Genomic DNA, 22,279 nt, shown 5'->3' with positions numbered 1-22,279 from the left:
TGCACTGTGCAAGTACCCAGTGGGACTGATAAATGGTGCCATAGTTGCCATGTGCTGGTTATCTGCCAATGATTTTATAACCAGACATAAGCAACAGTTTCAAATATTGATTTTATTACATTTACAGATCAGACCATTGCTGCCTGCAAACTGAATGGGACCTCAATGAACATTTTTCAGTTTTTGCAATTATTGTATATGTTATATTGGAGTGCCAAGATGGCTACTTCCAGGAGGCTGCAACATGTTTTTGCACCCACCTGGACCAAGGAGAAGACTACCCAGATGCTGACCATCTACACTGGAGTGGAGCATCACATGAGAGCCAGGTCAAGGAACTTCATGATGATTGACATCTGGAACCAGATTGTGTGAGAGCACTGAAGGCATACAGGACTCTACCCGACTAAAGTGCATATTCACCACCATAATGATGCTCTGCATCAGAGTGACATGCAGAAGCTTCATTGGAGTCTTTAACTGCATGGTTAGTAAAGCTCTACTTGTTTGTTAATAAGAAACATGCTGCTTTCTAGCTTGTTTTCTAAGGAAACCACCCAGCATGTCTGCATGTTGGCATGTTGTAGGTTCCAAACCACAGAGGGAAAGCATGCCATAAATTGTTATCTTGGTTTGCTTCACACATAGCAGTTATGTAGAAGAGAATATTTGGCTTATTGATATTAATGTTATTTTGAGCATGGTCAAGAATAACTGATTCATTGAATTTCTGTGAATATGCCGGTGATCTGTAACACTCTGTTAACAGGATCGCTTTAACTGCAAGGTTAGTAAAAGCTTGCTACAGACTGTCATATGTCTGACAAAGTTTTTTGCAGTTTGGTGTTATTTTCAAAAGTGCTATCAAGTTGCTTTATAATTAATTATTAAATTTACTTTAACAACTACATAATCCTTATCTATTTTTTGAGAGAGTAACATGGACAGACTTGCAGCTGAAATGCAAAATAAGGAAGATGTATGTATTCTGCTTAGTGATGTGCACTTTGCGAAGGTATACCTTAGTCCTCCCAAATAGCTTAATGTGTCCCTCATATACAGAAACGTTTATGGATCTGTTAACAGAATCTGCATGATACATGACACCATCCCACTGTATGAGGTGCATACATCTCAACTGTACAGATTTTCACAGATTGTTATCTCATATTTTTGGTCTGTTCCTCATAAAATCTGTCTTTTTCTGACAAATTAATGGGATTATCTGAGGACTGGAGTCACTAAATAATGACATACATTTGAGTTTCAGACTTCAAATCCTTCAGAAAATGTATATTAAAACAAATCCTGTTACTTTAGCAACTCTCTAAGCCTATAAGAGTAATATTTTAAATATGTCCCTATTTTGGGCCTTTGTCCCCCCATTCTGTCAGTCTTTGTCCAGATTTCTTCACTGACAGGTTGACAGGTATGATGAGGAATGTATGTTTTCCATTGCTTATTAATGTTTGGGACCACACTGCTGCTGACAAGAATTAACTGTTGCTAAGTATTTACCTACATACCCAGCACATATTCATTTTTTGAAATCCTAAGCCAGGTCCCATATTTGTAGACAATCCCTCAACCAGATAATGTTGTAACACTGAGTCGTTTACTGCATTCACAAAACATACTTCCAGTCAGGATGGGTTAAGTAGCCAAGCAGGTGTCATGGAGAGAAATATTTAATCTTTTCTTTTTTAGGCTAGGAAGACAGGACTAGAATCTGTGTCCTATGCAGTGAGCAGATGCACAGGTTTGAGGTGCAGTAGAGGAAGAGTGGTATGTTGATTACATTTTCTGTTTTGTTAAATGAAATGTCTTCTCCTCCAAATCCACAACCTGCAAGCCAACTACTTTACTCTTGGACAATAGCAAAAACATGGAACAGCTTTCCTGTAGTCATCTGCACCATTCAGAGCACTGGTTCTGTCAAACAGCTCTCCAAAACCACCTTCAATCCAACTGGCTCTGTAACTGCACTAAGCCTCCACCTCCCATAACCTACCTCTTTAATACCCTCTTATCATTTCACATCTTCTACCTCATCTATCATACCTCTTCTCTGTCTTGCCTTTCTAAACTTACAGTACTACATCAAATTCTCCCTTACTTTTTACCTCTACTCCTTTTCTCATACCTTGCCTACTTCCTTCTTTCTCTTGTCCTATCACCTTTACCCTATTCACTAGGCACCCCCACATCCTGACCTCCACATCTTCTTGCACTTCTCATCTCTTAGTCTCTATTCCTATAATTTGGCTGCTAGATAACTCATAATGTAACTGTAGCTTGAACCTCTCAAAACATTATACTAGCTATGCACTCGACAGAATGTAAAACATACTGTTTTGCTACACTAGCTAGGTAATTCACATAACGTAACCCATGCTACTATATCTATTATGCAATAGATAATACTATGTGTTTGTTCTTTTAAATGTTCTACCTTGTAAAAGCTTATTTTTAGCTATGTATAAGTTTTCTGTGGACTTTCCAATGTAATTGATTATATCGTGTTTTTGTTTTCCTTTTGAATGTTCTACCTTGTAAAAAAGCTTATTTTTTATGATTTGTATAAGTTTATGTTGCTGTTTTCTCCCCTGGCCCCCACTGAAAATGGGGTTTTCTTGGCTCAGAGGACTGTCCAAGTCAACAAATGCAGATAAATAAAATAAAATAAACAAATAAATAAATAAATAATTAAATAAAGGCATCTGTTCTTTGTTACAGGCTTGTATTTTTCACTTTACCATGTATATTGCTTAGAATGCATGATTAATCATTATGCATTAGTAAGGTAAGTGAAGTAATCACACTATAGCTGTGCTTCAAACTCTGATTAAAAAAAAACGTTGAACTATCATTTATCATTAAGCCATTTTTTCTCCAGGCAGTTTTTGAAATGTACTCTACAACCTAAATGACATTTGGATTTTTGTATATGCCATACATATGGTGTGCATGTTTTGATACAAGTTTTAGTGCTTTGACTTGTGCTTATAATGCATGTTTTGGCATGCTTTTATGCATAGATGTCTTAATAGTGACTGATCTGTTGTGCATAACTTGCCTGTTCAGAGACTGAATATGTGTATATTGTGTCAGTGTCCACACTGTTGTTTGCAGACTGTGTGGCATGGCCTTCAGTTCAGCAGCTATATTCTGTCTAACAACAACACACTGCTATCCTAGATTTGTGGATATTTCAGTAGATTGGCATTTCTTTGCAACATTTCATAATCAGCAAGCATCATGAGGATGTTTGCATTTGGCAGACTACTGGTTGATATTAATTGCAGGTATATGATGCATATGTCGGGCGCTAGAATCCGCCACATAACGCAAGCACTCAGGTCTCTCAACAGCAGGTACAAATACGACTCAGTCATTGTCCACGCTGGTGTAAACGCCTGAGACGTACCTCCTTGGACTACATGAAAAGAGACATTGAGGAGCTCTCTGATTATGTAGCCCAGGCAGGTATGACTCTGACCTTGAGCAGTATCCTACCTTCACCAAGAATGATGCCACAATACAGAGATAAGATGATCAGCTTTAACAATTGGCTTAAACACTGGTGTCATTCAAAGGGGATCCAGTGTCTGTCTGCCTGGGATGACATGCTGGACAAGCCACGCTGCTTCATGAGGGACGGCTTGCACCTGTCACCCCTGGGATTCGGATATTGGCAAAGGCTCTTGCCACCCCATAGTGCCTTTTTAGGCAAGGCTCAAATTCTAAACCTACCACCCTAGAACACAAAAAGGAAAAAACTAAGGGTAATGCTGCTCAATGCCAGAAGTCTGAATCTCAAAATGCACGCACTCGAGGCCCTTCTCAGTATGGAGAACATCGATGTCTGTGCTGTGACAGAAACCTGGTTCAAGGCTCCTGAGAGCACCCCAGCACTATCAGGTTTTACCTCATATCATGCGTTCCGGCCCCAAAATCCGGACAATACCAAGAAAGGAGGGGGGGTATCCATATTCATCAAGGACACCCACACCTCAAGACTGGTTGCAACGCACGATGCATCGGAGACCATCCAGGTGCAATTAACCATAGGCAAGACTGCTCTGCAAATTGTAGCATGTTACAGGCCACCCTCACAAACTCAGGAACCTCACATGGCCTTCCTGAAAACACTAGAGGGGATAAATGTATCACCAAACACCATCATACTAGGTGACTTCAATTACCCTAATATAGACTGGGAACACTACTCAAGCCCAAACACCCTAGCCCAAAAGTTCCTGGAATTCATAAACTCAAATGCCATGGAACAACTAGTTACCATCCCCACAAGAGGAGATAACATACTTGACCTCATCATCACGAACATGGGAGCACAATGTTCAACACCGAAGTATACCCCTCACTGGTGAGATCAGATCACAAACTAATCTCGCTGGAGGTCCTCATCCCACCCCCACCTGAAATCAAAAAGGCCACAGTAAAGAACTTCTCGAAGCCGACTTCACACTTCTAAAGACTAGTGTGGTCTCCTTTAAGGCCCCGAGCGCCGATAACAGTACACAAGCCGCTGAATCACTTACAAATGCCTTCTACCAGCACCTGCAGGACTGCATGGATAAGGCAATCCCAAGCAAAACAAAGACTCTTTGTACCAAAGGCAAGCATCCAGTCTGGTGGACCCCAGCCATAAACAAACTCTACAACAAAAGGAGGAAGCTACTACAAGATAGAGCAAAATCCTTAAAAGGTAAGACACCCTTGATCACTATAAGTAAAAAACTAAGAGCTCTCATAAAGTCATCCAAAGCAAATTTTGAGAGAAAAATAGCTAAAGACTCAAAAGACAATCATAAGGCCTTTTTTAGCTATGTTAGAAACCTGGGAGGAAACTCCCAGATATGCTCAGAACTAGTTCAAAATGATGTGAAGATTACTGATCCTACGGACATTGCCAACATACTGGCTGACAGGTTCAGTGCCAACTTCCCCCCCCTCCCCCCCAAAAGGAGAGATATCTATACCAAATGATTGCAGCCCCCCAAACATCTCCAATGCCCAAGTGAGAACTGCTCTCTCCAAAGCAAAAAACACAGCATCCATGGGACCTGATGGTGTCCCCGGCTGTGTGCTCCATGAACTCAATGAGGAATTAAACCCACAGCTAGGACAGCTGTTTAATCAAAGTCTTACCTCTGGATACGTACCCAGGGAGTGGCGCACTGCAACTGTGGTCCCACTTCACAAAGGCGGTGCCTCCACCGACCCTGGAAATTACCGTCCCATTAGCTTGACAAGCCTTATCTGCAAAGCCATGGAGAGGATCATAATGGACTTCATAAATAAAGACATAGGGAATTTGCAGACTTTGGATCCAACCCAGTTTGGCTTTGTCAAAGGCAGATCATGCCTTTTAAACTTGGTTGACTTTTTGAAACAGTCACCAAAGCCATTGATGAGGGAAAGGCAGTCCATACAGCCTACCTCGATCTGGCGAAGGCCTTCGATACAATACCCCACTCGGGTATCATTGAAAAACTCATCAGCTTAAATATTAACCCATACATCACAAGATGGGTTGCAAACTGGCTGAGTGACAGAACCCACAGGGTCAGAGTTGCTGGTGCCATGTCAGACTCAAAGCCTGTCACAAGTGGTGTCCCACAGGGCTCAGTCCTGGGCCCACTCTTGTTTGGCATCTACTTCTCCGAAGTACAAGCAAACACAGGAGGGTTATGGCTGACAAAGTTTGCAGATGACTGCAAACTGGGCGCCATAGTAGAAAACACATCTGACACAGATATCCTTCAGAAGGGTCTCACAGAAACGGATAACTGGTGCCAGAGCCATGGCCTAAAGTTAAATGCCAAAAAATGCATAGTCATACCCTTCGGGAAAAACAAGGTTACCCCTAGCTACCAAATAGGTGGCAATCCACTGAGCACAGAAGAAGTTATCAGGGACCTGGGGACCCAGGTTGATAGTAGTCTGTCATTCGACACCCATGTAGCTAAAGTAGTTAGGAAGACCTTCTACATTGCCCACCTTATCATGAAGGGATTCTCATCTAGATCAAGGGAGGTCATTGTCTCCCTCTACTCATCACTCATCAGACCAATGATTGAGTACAATGCCCCATTCGGAATGTATCTGACCCGACACTTGCAGCAGCTGGAGAGGCCACAAAAGTTCCTCACCAAAAGGATAAAGGGTCTCAAAAATCTGTCCTATGCTGCCCGACTGAAAGAACTCCAGCTCTATTCAGTCGCTTACCGCTTGCTCAGAGGTGACCTTTGCCTAACATACAAGGCCATGTCAAACCCAGATTTGATGAATATGCTTCACCTCAAAAACTCTAGATCCATCAGAGCCACAAGGGCGGGAGACTTAAACCTCGACACGGCTATTAATAGGACGTGCTGGAGGGATAGATTCATCACCCAAAGACTCCCTATGCTGTGGAACAAAATCCCGGTATATGTGAGGCAGAGCACCTCGCTGGCCTTGTTCAAGAGAAATCTTGACCAATGGATGGGAGATCGCAGATATACCCCAGGGATTACCTCAGTGTCACTGCTCGACAGAGGCACAGCAAAATAATGGGTATAGTTCCCCATACTAAAGGGGTGGCGTAAGCCACAAAACGATGGGCTAGGCTTGTAAATGCCCTCGGGCAGATAGCCTAGTATGAACCTATGAACCTATGAACAATTGTATACATACAACGCTGCTATAACAACATGTATTAGATTCTAGTATGTCACAGGCTGTGGTGATTGAACATAATAAATATCTGTTACTGTTGTATTCATTATATTGATGTGTGTTCAGTCAATTATCATGCCGCCTGGCTCAGATGTTTGTCATATTGCTTACTTAGATTCCACAATTTTGTCATCCCACTTTGTCTTCATTGTAACAATGGCACTTGATGGCTGTTCATATGAACCATTACACACAGAGACTACAAATTACAGATTCATACGGTCATAGATTTTTACTATGCTACTGCCCGGGGGGGGGGGGGGGGGCTTTCTAAGCCTAGCCAAGTTTTTACAAAACAATAATGACATCCTGTACCCAAATAAGACATTGACGACGAGGCATTTATAAGGTAGCTCTGTCCATAATGGACATAGGTGACAGTCCCAGTGTAAATTCCCAATTCCCCATCCACTGGTTTAGGTTATCCATGTAGTAGCTTAATTTGTGAATTTGTGTATTATTTGTTTATCTTGCTTGTTTTTTTTTTTTTTTTTTTTCATTGTATGAACAATTGGTAAAATAATAAAGATTTATTATTGAAAAAAAAATTATTTCACATGGATTTGAAGGCTGTTCATAGGAGGTACAGTCTGTGGGAATTAAATCTGCCTCTTCAGCATATTCTGTTTAAGTCACAGACAAAAGTCTGGCCTTAGACCTTGTATTTCTGGTACTATTCGACTTATAAATATATAGGCAGTTCATAACTGTGGAGTTTGCAGATGCCTTGTAAGCCAATCATAGATCACCCATCATCAGTGTATATCAGACTGAGTAGAGGGAGAAGTCTTTAAGGCTCTCTGCATAAAGCAGGCTTGTTATTCCATGTATTGACACTTTAATGTAGTTACAGTTTCTGCATATACCTGGTCGGGTGCATACTGAAGGGAGTATTGTACTCTATGACTGATGTGATAATGGCAGACTACAGTGGAATATACTCTTTGGACCTAGCTGCCATGCCCTCACTTATAGCTTGCGCAACACCAGAGGATTTCCTCACCACTGTGGCCACATGGTGGTCAAAGGTAAGGCAACTGTCTGCATGCATTCACAGATTCCTGACCACTGGGTTGACTGTTGGGGGTGTATTATCAATGTGTTAATTATCTGTGACAGCTGAATTTCCATAGGGTACAATTATGCAATTCTTAGAACTGATTTTAAGACCATGGCTTTGGCATGATTTGTTAGTCAGAGATAGGTCTTCTTGAAGAATGCTTGTATCTGTACGGGAGTCAATGATAACCCCCCCCCCCCCCCAGCTTGCAATCATCTGCAGACTTAGTTAGCCATAAACCCTCTTTTTTTGCTTCCACTTCAGAGAAATAGATGCCAAAAAGCAGTGGCTCCAGTACTGAGCCAAGGGGGGAACTCTGCTAGTGACTGGTGTCTTGGTGGAGGTGGCCTTACCTATTTTGACCTCCTGGGTTCTATCAGTGAGCCATTTGGCTATTCAGTGGGAGATAAAAGGGTTTATACTTAATTTAGTGAGCATGTCTATAATGCCTGAGGGGGGTACTGTATCAAAAGCCTTGGCTAGGTTGAGGTAAGCTGTGGGCACAGACTTGCCCACACCCATTGCTTTGGTAACTCTCTCAATGAAGTCCACCAGATTCAGTAGACATGGCCTTCCTTTAACAATGCCAAACTGTGATAGGGCCAGCATTTGCATGTTGTCTATGTCCTCAGTCATCATATCCATAATGATTTTTCCATGGCCTTATATATGAGGCTGGTGTCCCACAGACTGCACCGATTCTGCATGTCTCTGCCTGTATTTACCATCAGTGGTTGGACTGCCTTTGTGAGAGATTATGTTTCATGCTATTCAGTAAACATCTGGTGATGTTATTGACACCCATTGATGGAGTGTATTTGGCCTTGTAAAGTGCAATGAAGACCTGTCCCCTAGTAATGGTTGTGTGGAATGTGGTATACAGTGTTTTCTTTGGACTATCAGGTGAGGAGTTGGTGGAGAAATTTCAGCTGAGCACATTTACAAAAACACACAACAGATATAACTGTTCATGGAACACATACAAGAGTATAATGACCAACTGCCATACACTCAGGTAAACAGTTTACTGAGGAAGATAATATTTATAAACAGTACAGGACAAAATAATAATGTTATGGTGTTTGCAAGCCTTTTGATAAAGTACAGTAATGCTAATGTGGCATGAGGTAGCGTTGGACATGCTTCCATTCAAATGTCAGTGGTGCAGAGGTAGCTTTGTCACCTTACAGCAAGAGGTTGTCTGGTGTGATTCTTGGCTGGGGCTCATTCTGTGTGGAGTCTGCATGTGTCTCCTGCATTCATGTGGGTTTTCTCTGGGTCCTCCGGTTTCCTCCCACATTATAAAAACATGTGCCTGGAGTGTTTCTCCACAGGCCTCTGCTGCAAATTGGTCATTCTAAGTCGGACTTTCCCAGTTAACAAATGTTAAATAAAATGTTACATGTGCATGGTTGCCACATTTGAAGTCCTGATTCCCACTGGTAAGCTATGTCATTGCATGGTCTTGATAGAACTGTTAACCTTGTTGACGGTTGCATTCTCCCTGACATGTTCTGTTATTTGTCATGTCCATAACTACAGATGAAATAACATAGGGAATGTGTTATGTGCATTAGAAGACATTCACTAGCAGAAATTCTGTTGATTATAATTCTACTTACTCTTGTTTGCATTATTTAAAATTAAACTGTGTTTTAAATAAGAAGTTTGATGCATCCTACTAGACCTTCAGTCTCATATTTGTATTTGTAGAACTCGGTGGATGGTATGTTAAGTATGTTAGATAGCAGATATGCACATCAGTTTCACATTAAGGTCAGCTATGATCTTCATGAGAATGTACTGCATGATAGACATTTGCTTTTCATTTCTGTTGTGTTTTACAATTCATCTTGACAGAGCATAGGACTGGTAAACATTCACCTACTACATGCAGACGATGAGCACATGCCAAGCCACTGCGGAAGGTCTCAAATGATGATAATGTGGATGATAATGATGAGGAGGAGGAAGCTGGACCCACACCTGCCTGAGCCATCATGCCTGCTGCACCAAGGAGGAGACAATGCCAGGACTGGAATAGAGACAATTATCAGTAGGATATCCAGAAGGTTGTCACCAATGTGTTTTAAATACAGATGAGAGACATGATAGGACATTCTTCCAGGATATGGCACAGGCTATGCATCACTAGTTCATGGGGATAGCCCATGAGGTCATTTGTAAGTCTCAGCCCTATCAGCCCAGTCCCTCTGGTCCATAAATATTGTCTGTATGCTCCAATAGTGTTATGCTGCCAGCATGCGGATTGCCATATAATTGATTGGACTGTATATGCACTCTTGTGCATGCATACCACGAAGTTGACATACTTATATGTTATGTGTTATCATCATGTAACATTTAATTATGCTTCAATGTATGCATGACACACATTAACACATCACACTTTCCTCCAACATTCAGCTGTTTCTGCATTGTGGCAAATAACCTGCAGCTAGTGCTGCAACAATTAGCCTGTAAATATGTGTTTTACTGAGGGTAACTGACAGCAGATTTTTTTGTTAGTCCAGCACTATAACTGTGGTATGGTTTGGTTTTGTGTATTGCCATATCATGTATGTGCAGCAGAAGGGCATGTCATTTTCCATGTGTTTTGGATGATAGTTGTCATGCTGTACCACGGGTATGGTGTGGTTTTGTGTGCTATGTGTTGATAATGATGCCATGTGGGATCATATACAGGTATGTTATAGCTATGGGCAGTCCTACTGTTCTGACTGCATGGAACTAAAATGCAGTATTAATGTATATACAGGTAACAGATAATCTATTCTGTAATGGTACATGTTGCTATGTTTGTTGTATCTTACATTTTCATGTCCATTACTTATTCACATAAGTTCACACATTCCCCAGATTGCTGTACATATTAACTAATTCTATCTACATGTCTCTGCACATAGTAAGATCCACAGTGACACACAATCATACCTTTGACATGTGAACATTTACTGATTTACCAGTGATGTGCTGTAAAGATGCTCATAGCAGTGTCTTCTGCTCAGTAAGGAGCAGGATATGTGGCATACGTCTGCAGTTGTTTATTCAAGATTTGCATGACAGTATATGTGTATGTGCTTAAAATTCTTAGCTTGCTTATCTATGCATGTTAATATTACATGATTCCAAATTACTGTATATGTGTGATTTATACATGGCCATTTCTGTGAACATCAGAAATCATTCTGCTCATGCAACACTCATTTGCTTTAATGTATTTTGTGTTGGCTCCTACAGCACCCTGTGTGCTGTGATCATGCATTTGCATTATGTCAACTTACCTTGTCCTGCATTTCTCTAATGTGGGCCCAGATTGTTCACCTCATTTCCGTCTTCATATTTCTGTATTATATTTTGCACATATGTTTGCTTTTGTTGCAGTTATTGACCATTGTCATGTATTGTGTTGGCCTTTTTACAGATGCAGGGCATCTGCACACAAGTCACTGGATACTGCTTGCAATATATCCTTGTTCTTGTTATGTTTTTGTGTTAACAAGTGTACATTGCTGAAATCCACGTGCGCAACCTGATATATTTTTTTAAGCTGTAGTATATTATATTTTTGTAAATATTCTCACATGTCATTGATCTGTGTATGTGTATTGGCCTTGCTTTCATGTGTGTTCCATTTAGGCCCCTAACAGTCACAAATATGCACCTACACCTGTGTGTTGCCTTTGACATGGCATATGCATGCAACATATATGCATGCCATTACATGTTTGTTTGAGTTGTGTACACCTACTTGTGTATTTAGCAGACATGTTGTTGCTTTGCTGCAGTGCTGCTGTTTTGCACTGTGCTTGGCTGAATACCTTTCACATGTATGGTCAGAGGTTCGATTCTGTCCCCTGCTGGAGTTATCTAGCTTGCTTTTGCTCAGCTGTGATATTGCTTGGCTTACACTTGCACTGCTGACAGACTGCTTGGTTATATGTCTGTGTATCAAATTTGTACTGTGATATTTATTTATTACTCTACAACACACATCTAGCATTAGTCATACACAACAAAGTATGACTGTCACACAGTTTGCAACATGTCATAATGTGATAGTTCATAGGTAGGTAAGTTTTTCTGCAGCTCACTATGGCTGGTATGTGTCCCTACCCTGTTTGACAACTTTCCTTGTGATACTTGTTCTATGGGTATAGCAGCTGTGATGGCCTTCTCCTCCTCTTTCCATATCATTATCTTTCCTTCTATTCCTAAAAAAAAAAAAAAAAAAAAAAAAAAGAATAGGGCCTATCCAGCCAAAAAAAAAGCATCCATGCCCCTCTGATGTTCCCTCAAATGTTCCTAGTTGTATGTCCCTCTTCTTCACCCATATACCACATTTTCATTTCGATCTCCAACTTTCCTTGGGTGTTAACTGTGTTCCCCAAACAAGTCCCACACTCATTGTAGCTAATGTTAGCTGTGGCAATGTGGCCATGATTGTACTTCACCTTTATTAATTTGTTTTACCAGAAATATTACTGATCCCATTGAAAACTGTAAGTGCAAGCAAGCATATTTTATTAGTACATGACTTACGGAGTTATCTTTAGTTGACTTTAAGCTTACTGGACACTGATTTCTGAAGATAAGTATTACAAATGCCATGCAGCTTACATTGGGATAGTTAGCATGTTTTATAAAAATATAGTTAGTTATATTCCGTAGTTTTCCTTAAGCTTACTGCAGAGATTCTGTTATAGATAAGATGTAAGACTGCCAAGATATTTGTTACCATAATCTTTCTGCAACTTTGTTGATGCACATCACACATTGACAGTGATTTTTCATTACTTACGGATTACTTACGGGTACATTTAGTGTGCCATTACTAGAGGGATGCTCCCTTGTGCACCGAGGTATTCTGAGATCACTGTGTAATATTTACATATTACATTGTTATCAGCAACTGGTGCTGATATCAGCATAATGTGATAGATTCTTTGAACTTTAAAGACTCTGATTGGCAAAAAAAATACACACACACACACACACACACACACACACACACACACACACACACACACACATGCACACACATGCACACACACACACACACACACACACACACACACACACACACATATATATATATATATATATATATATATATATATATATATATATAATATTCTGACTGTAAGATCTTTTCAGGTCATTAGTCTTCATTTTCTTACACTTTACATTCCATTTAAGCACTAGAACTTAGTGAGCATGCCCTACAAATGATATTTTAAATTAGTTAAGCTTGTGATACACTTTCTCCTCAGTATCCATGTCTGAGAGTTTGTTAAGCAAAATTATATGCCTTTGCTTTTTTAATGCTATTTTGAATCGTTAGTCCATTTTTGCCCAAGGATCACTTTATGTTTTTTTTTTTTTTTTTTTTTTGCATCCAAGGCAGAGTTATTTCCAATTTTATCTCAATTATTTATATTCTGCCAAGAAAATGTTGAATTTAAAGTGCCCTCTTCCCCAAAGGTTTGGCCCTACGCAACCACATTATTGTATCTGTCTTGTTTACATTCTCCGTAATGCATCCTAAGCACGTTTACCTCATGATGTCACCTCTCCAACAGCACCCTTAACCCAGATCATTTCTCCGTCACTCCTTTCATATTGATCACACTCTTATTCGACTTCTTACTTATCGCTGTCTCTACTTCATCATTACCAATCTATTGTAGATATTATATTTCATACTAGATAAAAATAACATACTTGTTTGATTAATTTAACATGCTTTTTCTTTCTTCCTCCCTCCCTCAGTCTGACTCTTTGGTTGTGCAATCATGTGTAACATTAATAATTTATACTCCCAAAGAGGCTCCATTTCAGGGGAATGGATTTAATAACGTCTTTCTTTGTTGAAGTAGAAGAGGGAAAAAGATATGGAGGCTGACACAGATACTGTTTTCATTTCAGAGGTGGCCTTAAACCATATACTTCTGGCATCTGCAAGCACTTTGCACTTTCTTTTATACCAAACTTGTAAAGCAGGTCTATGTTTTCACATATCGGTATGATGGCTGGATTGATGCACTTTTTTTGCTGGGTGTAGTGCTTCTTTCTGCCCTCTTTGCTTTATGTGTGTATCCCTATCTGCCTTACAGGGGTATTCAGACTGTGGGACATTATCACTGCCCTCTCTCTGTGGTAGGCAAGGCTGTAATAGCACCCAAATCCACCCATCCTAGCTTGTATAGCCAGTGTTTGTATCTACTATTTCAACCTACATCACATTGGTCTCATTTAGGGCTTTATCTCTCTACACATGAAAGCTCTCTAAACTGTGTTTAGCCCATACAAAGTGAAGAATACCAATTCTTGAAACTATATGCCTTGACAATATTAAGTCCCTGGGCCCACAGAAAATTATTGCTACCTTTCAGAGATGTTTCCTGAAAGGCTGCAAGGTGAATCTTAAGGTTGGATGGCAGACTTCTCAGCAATAGTCTGCCAAGAAGATATCAGACTGCAATTCTTTCTTTTCCCTTTACTGCCTGCCTAATTTACTAGTGGAAAATGTATTTTGCTTCAACAAATTCATTTAGCATTACACTCAAAGAAAGGTATTGACATACTACAATGAACCATATTATGTATTTCATTAATTTGGGTCTGTAACACCTTCTGAATGAAATCTGAGTATCAACATAGGAAGGAGTTCATAATTTAAATGTTTCATTATCCCATAGCATGTAGAGACTTCAATGGTTCATAGGTATGTACTAGGCGAATGAACACCAGGGCCTTTATAAGCTTATCATGCTATGCAATCCAACCGAATTGTGTCCATATGTATCATGGCTGTTTATTAGGAGGGGTTATGTTAGTTAGGAAGTTTCTAGAGTTTTTGTGGGGCTATGTTACTTTGAGCATTATTGTCTCCCTCTGTCTGTCAGAGAAATGGGGACAAGACCCTGAGTGAATATCCAATTTCCCATCCACTGGTCAAGGTAACACTTACATAAGGTTAGGGCTGGACTTTGCTTCACATAGATTGGGAGCCTGTTCCAGAGCATGGAAATCCTCTGAGACATGTATTAGTCTCATCAGCATGTCTTATTTATGCCAAAAGCAAAATTTAAATAATTGGATCTAGGGGTTCTGATGCTGTTCATTTTATGGATGTGCAAAAGGTCCATCAGAGCTTAATCCGAGGATGCCTTATATGCCAGGCATAGATTGCCTCTCACTAACTTGTAATTTACTGCACTTACTGTACTTACTACAAAAAGTCAGTCTACTCAGCAGCTACTTAATATCCAATGCAACAAAAAATTATAAAATATAAGCTGAAATTATACAGCTTCTGATCATAAATGTAAATGATTTAAAAATCTCAGTGACGGCGGAAATGCAAATGCTGGTCATATTTCTTTCCAAAACAAAACATTGCACTCAACTTATTGGACAGGAGATCATCAAATAACATATGCATTCACTAACTTTCAGAACATTCTAACACCCTTTATTTGCACTTAATTCTTCTGGCTTTTTCACATTAATGTTAAATATCTCGAGCTTCACATGTTTTCTAAATGACAGAGGTCATAGAATTTTGAAACTTAACTTGAAGCTATACAATTACCCACCTGCAGAAAACTCCAAGACTTTCATAATTATTTTATGCACTCACAAAATGTGAATTCCTTTAATTTTCTAATGAGCTTCATATATTACTTTTCAATAACATATTACTTTTTTCATGACTATTCCACTGGGTTCATCAGAGTCACTTTATCATTTTCTCTTTTCCGCCACTCAGAAAATAGTACTGGTGTTAAGTTAAGGTGTTATGGTAAATATCACAATGTCATTTCAACCTAATAGCAATGTACACTTCAGGAATAAAATCTGGTTATTTTTCCCTTAAGTGCATCTTATGACTTTTCACATAATGCAAATTGTATTACAGATCAGGAGCTCACGGAAGGGTGCACAGTGAGGAAGGTCAAATTGTTGATGGAGTCTTACTCAGTCTAAAAATTGTTAAAGCATTAAGCCAACTGCAGCATGCGATAATAGAAAATTGATTACTTATTTATCTTCTGTTTTTATCATCCATAGCTATAACATCACTTTCGCAAATTAGGTTGTTTAAAATTTGAAGTATATCACTTGTAGACTGGTAGGTCTGGTTCCTGATGTAAATTTATATCTAAAATATGCTGATAAACTTCAGGATTGCTGTTACTGCTATCAGAGTTAAGTATAATCATCCATTCTACCATAATGGGTGGCAACATTTTCCTTGTATACTAAACAGACAGTGGATTCTTCAGTGCTGCAAATTTCTTACTGGAAAATTTATGTTGTGTTCATAATCATATTACAGAGATAAGATCTATACTATGTGTGTGTGTGTGTGTGTGTGTGTGTGTGTGTGTGTGTGTGTGTGTGTGTGTGTGTGTGTGTGTGTGTGTGTGTGTGAGTGTGTGAATGCGTGAGTGAGTGAGTGTGTGTGTGTGTGTGTGTGTGTGTGTGTGTGTGTGTGTGTGTGAGTGTGTGTGTGTGTGTGTGTGTATGTGCGTGTGTGTGTGTATGTATATGCATGTGCATGTGTGTGAATGTCTATCCTTGTGTGTGTGCGGGTATGTGTCCATGTGTATGTGCAGGAGATTGACTTTGTCCACATTTGAGTTAGAACTTTCTCAAACTTTTATTTATTTTTTTTTTCATTGTTGATCCCCTCATACAACCATTGTCATAAGATGATGCTTGTTTTTAGTCAGCACTTTAACATACTGGATTTCTTTGTTGTGTGTTTTTCCTCCCATACAACACAACTGGATTACTGCAGTATATGTTGCCTACCACAAAAATAATTTTATTATGTTTAACTATAACTCTGCCAAAAAAAAAAAAAATTCCTTCAACCTTACAGCTGCTTTGTACCTTTTATGTTACTTGTGGGTGTACAGGTTAGTGATACCTATTTCAAATATATATTTTGCTTGTTTTATGCACTCATTTCTTGATTTATTTTTTCATTTTTATTTTGTTTTGATTAGTACTTTCATGCAACGCTTAGAGTCTATTGACACTCAAGAATTACTCTAGTTCGTTTTGTTGCTCAGAAACTAATTGATTTTTTTTAACATAATAGGGCATTAAATTATGTAAGATGGGGGGTGGTTAACTGGCAGTGAATCATATTTATTTACTACAGTTGGTAATAGAGGTGTCCAGGTTGTGTTTGCATAAGAACTGTTCCTCCTCACAGCATGTTCTAGAAATGGCTTTTGAAAGAGGTGTGTGGGGTGCTAAATGGTCATAAATTTTAGGCAAAGATCTAGTGCCAAGAGGAAGATATTTGAGTGAAAACAATTGCAGTTCCCTAAGGTTTGTCCAGATATCTCAAACAAACAAGGTGCTTTGCTGAAAACACACAATATTTATTTTATTTATTTGACATTTGTTAACCAGGTTAGTCCGATGGGGTAGAGACCCTTTACAGCAGAGACCCAAGGAAAAAAGCTCCAACATTAAAAAACAGTGAATACATTGTCAGTGCTTACGGGAGAAACAATTTTAAAAAGAACTAACATGAAGTGACTAACAGTAAGCAACACGGTCATCATTTTTTTTGTTTTTTAGGTGAGACAAGAATAATATGAAGAACAAAAATGCAAAGTACAAATTTGCTGAAAGTAAGTCAGACAGAAAACTGCATAATGAGGATGTGTATAAAGGCAGGAAGAATATTATCATGCAGACAGTTATAAGACAAGATAGGAAGATAGCTATAGTGAGAGGTTATGTGTAGAGAAAAACAGGAGCAAATCCTAGGTAAGAAGAAGGTGACAAAGTAATGTAGGTAGAAAATAAGTGAAAGACTACAGTAATCAAAGCTGAGGGAACAGCAGTCCAATTAGTAGAGTATATTCAATTTATAGAAGATGCAGCTTAGAGAGGGGGAGAAGCAGGCAGAAATAACAGAAGACAGGAAGATAAATTATGTTGGGTCATTGGAAAGGCATGAACATGACTTGTGGTAGGTATCTTTTAGTGCTATTTTAAAGGACCTGGAGTTAGTGATAGATCAGACATGTAGTGGTAGTTTGTTCCAGGCATTTGCGATGGAGTAGCTGTAGGATAGTTTTTAAAAGTTCAACAACGTGATAGGAACCCTAAGCTCCATCTCTGTGAGGATGTAGTCTGCCTAGATGATTCCTAGATTATTTTTGTATCATCATAAGTTGACATTATTAATTGATATGAAATAATTCCTGTACTTATCTGTTATATTTTTTGTTTCATTGTTGATTATTCTATATATAATTGAAAGTTTACATTCATTGGATGTATCTTGGTGAATAAACTTGGTCAAAAATTTAATTAGTTTAGGTATTAGTGTTCTTGAGCTTAGAGGAATTGAATTGATTTCATCAATCATGAATTATCTATATGATTGTAGTTGTAGCCATGAGTTTCTATTTAAGTTATATTTTATTTATTGGGTGATCTAATGAGATTAAATTATCACCTTCTAAGAGCTGAAAACAGAAATAAAAGTTTTTTTTCCTTCAACAAGATAATTTCAGGAAAATTAGAAGTGGCAATAACATCCTTTGTGTAGACAATAGGAAACAGAGTGAATATTCAATGTTTGTAAGTCATATTTTTATATTTAACATTTTGGAAAGCTTTTAATAAAAGTTTCATATAATAAGGAAATTTACTTGGTAGTTTGTTCAGCAGAAAATATATTTTTAAGATCTAAATAAATAGATTATTTAATATTAGGAGTTTATTAGAAATGGACCTCTCATTTATATTAAAGCAAAGGACTTATTGATTTTTTTTTCCATCTGGCTGAATAATTTCCATTAGTTAGTAAAGAGAAAGTCTTAATCACTGATGATATAGAATATAGTTTTATACTGGATAAACCTATTCCCACCTAAGAACCGATCTCTCATATGATGAGTAAGAGCTATTGTGGGTTTATTTGGGTACCAAAAAGACTTCAAAACCATTGTGTTGAATTTTTTTATCAGTGTTTTTGGTGGCATTAATGATGTAGATTGTATAATATAATGTATCTTGGGTAAAACAATCATTTTAATAATTGAAAGTTTCTCATCCATTGTGAATAAGAGTTACTTCCACTTAGTTATAAGATTACTTATAGAAGATATACTATTATTATAATTTAATTTTATTATATCATTTATATTATTAGCTAATTAACTCCTAAATATGTTAAACAGTCTGTTCTAACCAAATATTTAATACATTTCTGATCTCAAGGGTTAGTATCTGAATTAATGGAGAGTATTTTTGTTTTATTGGTATTGAAATTTAGGCCATATTTCTTTTTAAATTATTCCATTAGATCAAATATAGCTTGTAAAGTTTCATTTATCCCTTTAATGGTAAGGAGAATATTGTCAGCCAATAGTTGTACTTTGGAGGTTGAGGTCAAACTGAATCCCTCAATGTCTGGATTCATCCTTATATAATTAGCTAGGGATTCCATTATGAGATTAAATAGAAAAGAGGAGACGGGACATCCACTATAAAGGTGTAATATAAGATGTATGAATTTATTAGAATAATGTAATGTCTCAAATATATAAAAAAAGGTAATTTCAATTGACCAAGTCAAGACACAGTTTATATCCAAACTTAGTAAAGTTAAATTTTTCTTAGAAATGAGAGCATGGTCTTGTACAGTTAATACTCTTTTAATACTGTCATATGTCTTCAGTCTATTGTCATAAATGGACATAAGTATTTTATAGTCTACATTCAAAAGTGAGATTGGACTATATGAGAAGCACCTAGAGGGATTTTTTTCTGTCTTCAATATAGGCAAGATGAGTGTGTATTTCCAGGAGGGAGGCACATTAAATAAATCTTGACACTGAGAAAAAACTCGATGTAATAAAGTTAATGATTCTTTGGGTAGTATTTTGCAGATTCCTGGGATAATTTCATCATTACCTGGGGCCTTGTTTTATAATTGTCCATTGAAGTGACTTAAAAATAAATAAGTCATGGGCATTCAGAATTGCCATATAGCTGAAACACCTGATGTTCATAAGCATCATCTGCATATATCCCATGTGACTCTGATATAAGAAGTTTGAGAGGTCACTCAGTAGAAGTTCTAGCTTGGCTGGAGTTTTCCTTTAGTTTTTGCTAATTGTTTTTTCTGTGTGACCTTCTCACTCTTTAATTTAGTTTGTTAGTTGGGATATTTTGCAGTCACCCTAATGGTAATGGACATCAGCTGGATATAACAGCCTTGCATTTCTTATGCTTAGTCAAACACTCTGCTTGTGCTGTGCTTTATTTGCCTGTCTATTGAAACTACTTAAAGATAAATAAGTCATGTTATCAAATAACATTGAAATTGGTATATTATAAAATATATTTCGAAGGGAGGACTGAGACTGTGATATTAACAATTACTCAAATATAAATGCATATCTTAAATGCCTAAAATCAAACTTATGAATGACTAAGTTCTGAATATAAGTAACCAATGACATGAAACTAGTCCACACTAGTATTTAAGGTGTATCAGCACTTCAATTGGCAGGTTTGAGTTGTAACTACCTTAAGAAGGGCATGCCATACAATCTGTAAATGGCAATCCAAACAATGACACAGCAGACACTCATTTAGTCTGTGAATGGCTATGCTCAACAGATATGTTACTGGAAAACAGAGACACACATATACAAGTGTGGCAAACAATACATTATAAGCAGCAGTCAAAGCACTTACACTTGTATGCAAAACATCCACCTCACAATATGTGTGACAGATAAAAGAACCCAATTATTATTTAGGTTGTGGAGTACAATTCAAAAACTGTGCAGAAGCAATGGCTTAATGCTAATGATAGCACAACATATTTGCATTTCTATCAGAGTTGTAAGCACAGTTATAGTGTGATCATTTCACTTAAATTACTCATACAAATTAGGTTACTCCTGCATTCTAAGCAATATACATGTTAATGTGAAAAATACAGGCCTGTAAAAAGGATCAGATGCTTTTCCTTTCATAAAACAGAACAAGTAATCAACATGCCTCTCTCCCTTCACTGGTTCTCAAGCCTGTGCATCTGCACAATGCACAGAGTGCAGTTCCTGGTCTGATCTTCATCACCTGAAAACAGAAAAGAAAAACCATGAATGATGTATTCCTCAAATAGCAGAGAAACACATTGTTTAGAGAAGTGCCTAGACAATTTATTTCTTTGGAACACTGGAAAACATGCATACACATTTCACAATGTTACGTACAGGTTTTAACACTTTTGAACATAAAATGGAGAGAATGAGATTCAAACCTACAACTACAATGTTAATCAAAACTCTAGTTTTGAAAACTACCTCCCTTGCTAACTCATGTCAACTGAAAATATATGTTATGAATGCAGTGAAAAGACTAGATTTTATGCTTCATCTGGATGGGAGATAGTCTGCTGATATGGATACTGACTTAGGATTTCGAAGTATGAACATGTAATGGCCATATAGGTAAAGAGTTTGCAAAACTTAATTCATGTCAACACTATGGTGAGAAACATAACATTAATGGACAACATTAATTCCTCTGACAGTGGGATAATGTCATGTATCACAGATCTTCTAACAGAGCCATAAAAGTTGCTGTACATAAGGGACACATAAAGGTATTTGTGAGGAACATGATGTTATTTGGCAAAGTGCACATCAATAAGCAAATATATACATCTTTCTTGTTCTGCATTTCAACTGTAGGTTTGCTCATCCATCTCCCTCAAAAGATGAGGATGATGTTCTTTCTGAATTCAATGTAATAATTAATGATAAAACAAAACTTAATAGTACTTTTATAAAGTACAATATTAACAAAAACAATGGTCAGACATATAACAGTCACTCTGTAACAAGCTTTACTAACCCTGATGTTTTTTTTTTTCAATAATCCTTTTTTATCATTTTTCAAAACAATATTACAAATCCACACTATATATACACTATGCACATAATTGCTTCCAATGGTTACATCCACATTGTATGTCAACATCGTATATTAACAGTAAATACAGCACTAACAAAGAAAAAAAAAAAACACAACAAAAAACCAAAGCCAACAATCTGTATTATCCTTACAACCTATAACTAATCTAAGATTGATTCTGAACTATTATTATGTGTCCTGAAAGAAAGTGGATAGGAACCTCTAGGCCAACACAATGTTGAAAATTTGCTCCCATATGTTTATACTATTTATGCTTTTCTTGTGGTCACTGATTAACAATTTATGCGCTAAAATATGTCTTATTGCTAACAATCTAAAATTTTCGCACGATGTCTGGGCCGGGTTAAGCCAATTTAAGGCTATATATAATTTCATTAATAAGCAAATATTCATGATTACGATCCTTCTTGATTTATCTAAATTCTCCGGGGGAATATGAAGGATCATAAATTCCCAAGA

Source organism: Protopterus annectens, chromosome 3.part0 (assembly GCF_019279795.1).
Source record: "Protopterus annectens isolate FY-2018-M chromosome 3.part0, PAN1.0, whole genome shotgun sequence".
Lineage (NCBI taxonomy): Eukaryota > Metazoa > Chordata > Ceratodontiformes > Protopteridae > Protopterus > Protopterus annectens.
This window is presented reverse-complemented; position numbering follows the sequence as displayed.